Source organism: Porites lutea, chromosome 8 (assembly GCF_958299795.1).
Source record: "Porites lutea chromosome 8, jaPorLute2.1, whole genome shotgun sequence".
Lineage (NCBI taxonomy): Eukaryota > Metazoa > Cnidaria > Anthozoa > Scleractinia > Poritidae > Porites > Porites lutea.
This window is the reverse complement of record NC_133208.1, coordinates 20,945,974-20,951,973: the sequence shown is the minus strand read 5'-3', so window position 1 is coordinate 20,951,973 and position 6,000 is coordinate 20,945,974. Positions and strand designations below refer to the sequence as shown.

Sequence of the window (6,000 nt, the reverse complement as noted above, 5' to 3'; positions counted from 1 at the left end):
TTAACTCGCATCGGTATCAGGCCCGGGGGGGGGGGGGGGCACTGCCATTTATGGGCTATATAGGTATGTGCCGCTGTGAAGGGTATGGTTTTCAGGCAGTTTACTCCACAGGCAGCCCAAGCTCACGTCACGTGAAAGGATTAGATTAATTATTAGCGGTGTGCGAGCAGGGACGTGACTGTTCAACGAAAGCGGTATTGGGTTACATGGCGGCCGTGAATTTATAAAGGATTTGTATGGGAATCCACGTTATAGATTTAGGAAGATAAATACTCGTAGAAATTCTCAATAAAAAACGTCTTACCTTATTTACATGGTGTGTTCTTGCTTGCTGTGTGGTTATTTTCCCGATCCGGTGCGATTTTAGCGATTTTTTTCATTTCTGAGTTTCCACTACTAAAGAGAGAGCAAGGCCGAACACTTCCAATCTGGACAGCCCGCCGAACGAAGCCAAAAATTCCAGGTTAAAATATCCCCACGGTCAAAATTCCTTGCTCTCTCTTTAGTAGTGGAAACTCAGAAATGAAAAAATCGCTAAAATCGCACCGGATCGGGAAAATAACCACACAGCAAGCAAGAACACACCATGGAAATAAGGTAAGACGTTTTTTATTGAGAATTTCTACGAGTATTTATCTTCCTAAATCTATAACGTGGATTCCCATACAAATCCTTTATAAATTCACGGCCGCCATGTAACCCAATACCGTTTTCGTTGAACAGTCACGTCCCGGCTCGCACACCGCTAATAATTAATCTAATCCTTTCACGTGACGTGAGCTTGGGCTGCCTGTGTTTACTCTAGGATAGGGTATATAAATCAGAGTGTTTGGGTCTAGAATAGGGTATCATTTTTCAGGAAAATGATCAGTTGGTTGAAGATTTTATCTAGACAAGGGAATTAGCTACTCTAAGATAGGGGGATTTGGGGAGTTTACTCTAGTATAGGGTAGCAAAATTCAACTGAACTAGCTCTGTTATAGGTTAAGGGTTCCAGGGTCCCAGCGGCACATCCCCACCCAGAAATTCCTAAAGTACCACCCCCGGGGTATCAGGTAAAAAATATGTTATCGATCGTTTCATCTATTTACATTGTTTGAAGTGCGTGCTGGTGAACGCAACATGCGAGCGAGAAATCTTTAAACTTTTTTAGGTCTCAAAATGCAAAGGATTTTATTCCTTTAAGTTAGAGAAAAATACCATGAGGAAAATCTTAAAACTGAATATTTTTCATCTTGTGGAAAAAAATAGTGCGTTTTCTTGTAGACTGTGGACCGCAAATTAGGATCGCACTTTTCACAAACATGCGAATTCTGAAGTTCAGAAGCTTCAGATTACGTTTTCCGCTGCTGTCAATCATCTTAACGGACCACTTAGGAAACAAAACTTTACTTCACGGGTTCAAAAGGTCATGGTTTGTGATTTGTGGATTTCGATCCGTTCAGTGTGTGTTTCTCTGTTTCAAGGTTCGTTGCTTGTGATCGTAATTATGATTGACGGCGGCGATTGTGAAGGTGGCTTTTGAACTTTAGAGTTCGCATGTTTGTGAAAAGCGCAGTTAAGTCTCCGTGCAGTCAGTGAGGCCCCTGGATCAGGCGGGATCAATGGGCAGTTAACTGTCTGTTTAGTATACTTCTGGTTTTCATACAATACAATATTTCTGTCTAGTGTAAATCAGCTCAGTCTGTCGCATTTTATGCTCTTAGAACGACAACAATTTTTGGAATTTCCAGTTACGTCAAATTAGTCACGTTATACTGTCACGCTATATTTTGGGGCACAGAGGGATTGGGGGAGGGGTACGTGGAAATAATGCAAATTGTTTCCTGCTTTGAATTAATGGCTAACTTGTTTATTTTTATTCATAATGGTGGAATTTAAAAGTTATTATACAACCCCCACTTAAAAATGGTTTTTTTTTTTTTTTTTTGGTTAGGAAAGTCTTTCAAAAGGGTACAATGTTCTGAATGAGTTTATGTTTCAGTCTCACATGAGGTTCTGTCGCATGCAATGGTTGCCGACAAGGTTTTATGGTAGCCTGAGTGTGTATAGCCGCCCCCTCCCTTCAGAAAAAAATAGCCCCTTTGCAGCCCAGTTAAAAATCGCCTTTCGGCGATTCTTGTTGACTATGAATTGAAGTTTGTCAAAATGCAATTTTTAGTTAAATCCATATCATTATGACAACAATTAGCAAAAAACTTTGAAATCGATAAAATCAGAAATTTGCGACCACCTATGAAAAACTAACATCGAACAATAGCAAGCGAACAATATTCCTAAAGTGGCATTAAGTAAATCCGCGAGCCAAGCAAAAATTCAAGTACAAATAAAATCACAAGATCAAAACAGGTAAATACCTATGCGCACCAAACCCAAACTAAGGCCTGTTTACATGGAGGGGGGTCGTGAAAAAGCAAAAGCAGACACAAGAACGTACGGTCAAAGTCAAAGTAGCCACCAAATATAAAACGTAACCGGTCATAAGTGAGGTTAGCACGTTCCCTGTTTAAAATTAAGAAATCTAGGGAGCAAATGTTTTTTACGGTTAACTCTTTTTATCCTAATTACGACTAACGGTTAAAATTTTCTCAATGTCTACGGCTATCGACTAAATTTTTGGCCGTTTTACGCTTCTGACCTAAATTAAGGTTGCTCCGTTATTAAAAAAAAAGGTCCATTGACCTATGATAACACGATGGCTACGGAACTTTATGAAGAACTACAGCTATCATTCGGCAACTGAGTAACATGGAACAACCCGATTTTACTGATGGTAAAATTTTTACAAAATTAGTGCTTAAGTAGACCCTACATTTCAAACAAAATCGCGTCTACTTCTTTTAATTTGGCATTGATATTTTAAAATGATTTATAGATATTAAGTATGCTAAATCAATTTCAGAGAAATAAAACGGCTACGACCCCTCTCTGTTTGGGTCCTATCGGTGTCGTGTGTATGTCTTGCAAAGTTTATTTTTACGTACTAATTTGAACAGCTTTGCAAATTTATGTGCACTTGATATTACGAAGAAGTCTGATGGGTTTGAAAACCATTGCACTTAAAATAACTGTTTAGTACCTGTAAACGAATGTCACCCTTCCTTTCGTGGGGTCAGGTAACTTTTACCACCTGCTATAAAAAAGGCTGAGTTTATAGTTGCATTTTCAGAAATCAAAAATGAATTTTGGCCGTATTTTAGACCTCAGAGGTGTGGTCTTCTTCTTCAACGTTGCTATATCGTTTTCCTTTTTGTCTACAATTGCGATAACGACTTCAACTTGCTTAAATCAACGAGATCCAGTTCAGAAGAAGGATCTAGCACTGGAGAAAGTACTCAACAAATTAAACAAGCAACACCTGTCGCAGCACGAAACCGTCATTTTAAACGAGGCCGCGGAGTTTGGAATTCAACGTTATAGTGGTGGCATTAGGAGTCTAAAACTTAGAAGAATTCTAGACTTTGCGAAAAATACCCGGTCGCCTTCTTCAGTGCTTTACAAGCTACATGTTTTGTATCAGATTGAACAGGGACCTTTGAAGGATAGATATCTTAGCGTCTACGTCCGTAAAAGCCGCACTGGTGACATAAAGTTTCACCTTCGATCACAGGGTGGGAAAAACAAGCGATCTCTGCGTCAGCGAAATGGAAATACAGCTCAGTGCGATCAGCTTAGTAAAGGTGCGAACTGCTCTAAGTGCGGATTTCATGGAATTTGCCTTCAAGGTACCGCGAGGATTTCATCTTGGCTTCAATACGCCTTGAAGACTCAAAGAGAACTACAAATCGACATCCCTGTTAATCGTGTGCAATTTCTGGGGGCTCATAATGCCTTTAATAACAGAGCAAGCGGTTATGGTGATTTGGACGATTGCCAATGGCCGGTAAAAGATGACGAAGTCTGCATCTCAGTAGCCAATCAGGAATTCAGCTTTACTGACCAGCTGAACATGGGTGTGCGCCATCTTGAAATTGACCTGTGGAATTGTTTTGGTAAGATTCGTATGAGCCATGGCAATGGGGATCTTAAAATAGGCTGCTCGCCATGGGACAAGGAGTTAACAGAGGGAATGACTGAAATATCGGAATGGACTCAGAAGCCAAGGAACAGGAATGAAATAATTCAAATTTACTTCGATGATCACACAAACCCCCAAGATAAGTCGACAATAAACCAGTTAATTAGAGACTATTTTGGAAATAAGGTGCTGACGCCAAGTGATTTGAAAGTTAAATTTTCAGGAAGATGGCCGAGCATGCGAGAAATGCGGCGCTTAAAGAAAACGGTGATTTTTATTGATCCAGATGATCGTTCACGACAATATGTTCACAGCCAATTTTGGACCCAAGGCTATAATGTCAAAGGCTTCGCATCACAGCTTAACAACTGCTCTGCAGCTGGAAAAAGTGACGAGATCATAAGAATTTACAGCGATAGCACTAACTACGGACCATTTTGGAACGGGCCAAAGAAGGCTGGAACAATTTTGGATTTTAAGAAGTATTTATTGTGTGGAGTTGCTATTCCAAGCGCTGATCAAATCAATGCAGAACTCATGAAAACAGCTGTATTTACCTGGGCTGAGGGTGAACCGAGGCAACCAATCACATACTCCTCTTGCGTCATTCTTTCGGCTGACGAGAGATGGCACGTGACCAGCTGCGCTGAAAAGCATTATTTTGCGTGCGTTTTAAAAATGGACAAAACTCACTGGAACGTCAGTTCAGATTTGGACAAATATTCTAAGGCTTCTAAACCATCTTGTCCAGAAAATATGGAATTCAGTGTTCCCCAAAATGGTTATGAACATCAGCGACTTGTGCAAGCAGCTAAAGGAAAGACAGTTTGGCTTAATATTACACCTTTCCTTCCCCTCTTAAAACAGGAGAGATCGGAAAGGACACGAGTAGTCAACTCTTGGGGATAATCAAAAGAGGGTTTGAAATATAACAGCCAGCGAGAAACTTAACGCGTGTCGCGAAAGTCGCGCGCGCGTTCGCGTTTGCTTCTTCTCGTTTCTTGTTTCGTTTTGATATGCTCCGAGAATGGGCTCTAAAACTGGAATATCAGCATTTCCAGCGCTAGCATCTGCATCAAACTACGAAAGATTGATAATTTATGATTTTTTTTTTATATCGACACCTATTATGGTAGGAAAAGAGTATGGGTTTAACCTGAATGTTTTTCCAGCACTAATGTAAATTGGTCATAGTAAGAGTAAGCTGGGTAGGCGTGCCAATTGCCTTTAGGTAAAACTATTACAAAAACAAACAAACAAACAAACAAAAGAACAAACAAAATATATAAATCAGTTTGTTAACAATCAAATTATTTCATTGAAGTCACAATCAATAAAAAATGAACTTGTCTTCGCTTAAATAGAAAAGAATTCACGATCGGATTCATTGCTCGAGTATTCTCGGCTTGCACTGTCACGCAATGAAAAATAAAAATGCAAACCATTCAATACAGAAGGACTAGAATCTGGGAAATGAAAAAAGATAAATATACAAAAACCCTTGCCAAGAATCAGGTCTGTGAAATATTTCAAATGCGAGATATTGGGGAAAACGGTTTACCTAAATTTATAAAGCTTTGTATGGAAACGCCATGTTGGTGTCCCTTTCAGGAACACCAATATGGCCGCCGGATACCAACAGAAACATCTGTTTTCGAGTTTTCCTACTAATGCGTGAATTCTTCGCTTGAGGAACTCATAAAGACTACAGTAATATTCATTCTGAGACAAGGGATGTTTAGATTGCAAAATCTCCCAAAGTCGCTAATGTTTTTAACCCACATAAGAGCTTTCCCGGCCACCAGCTAAATGCCGCGTCACGCGAAGACCAATGAAATAGGCTCTTTGCATGACTTGATCACGTGATCAACTTTTGCTATCCAGTCACGCTTGCATGGTGTTCCATATAAATCCTTGTAAATTTCGAAATTTCAAAACTGTAATGAAATTTTTCCTTAAGGATTACAGATTAAATCTCCTTT

At 39.7% G+C, this 6,000-nt stretch overlaps 1 protein-coding gene across 1 annotated transcript in view; it reads right to left on the bottom strand.

Moving 5' to 3' along the window:
- LOC140945339 (uncharacterized) overlaps positions 1-6,000 on the bottom strand; it is a 554,440-nt gene that overhangs the window by 291,468 nt on the left and 256,972 nt on the right. The gene's annotated exons all lie outside the window — the stretch shown is intronic.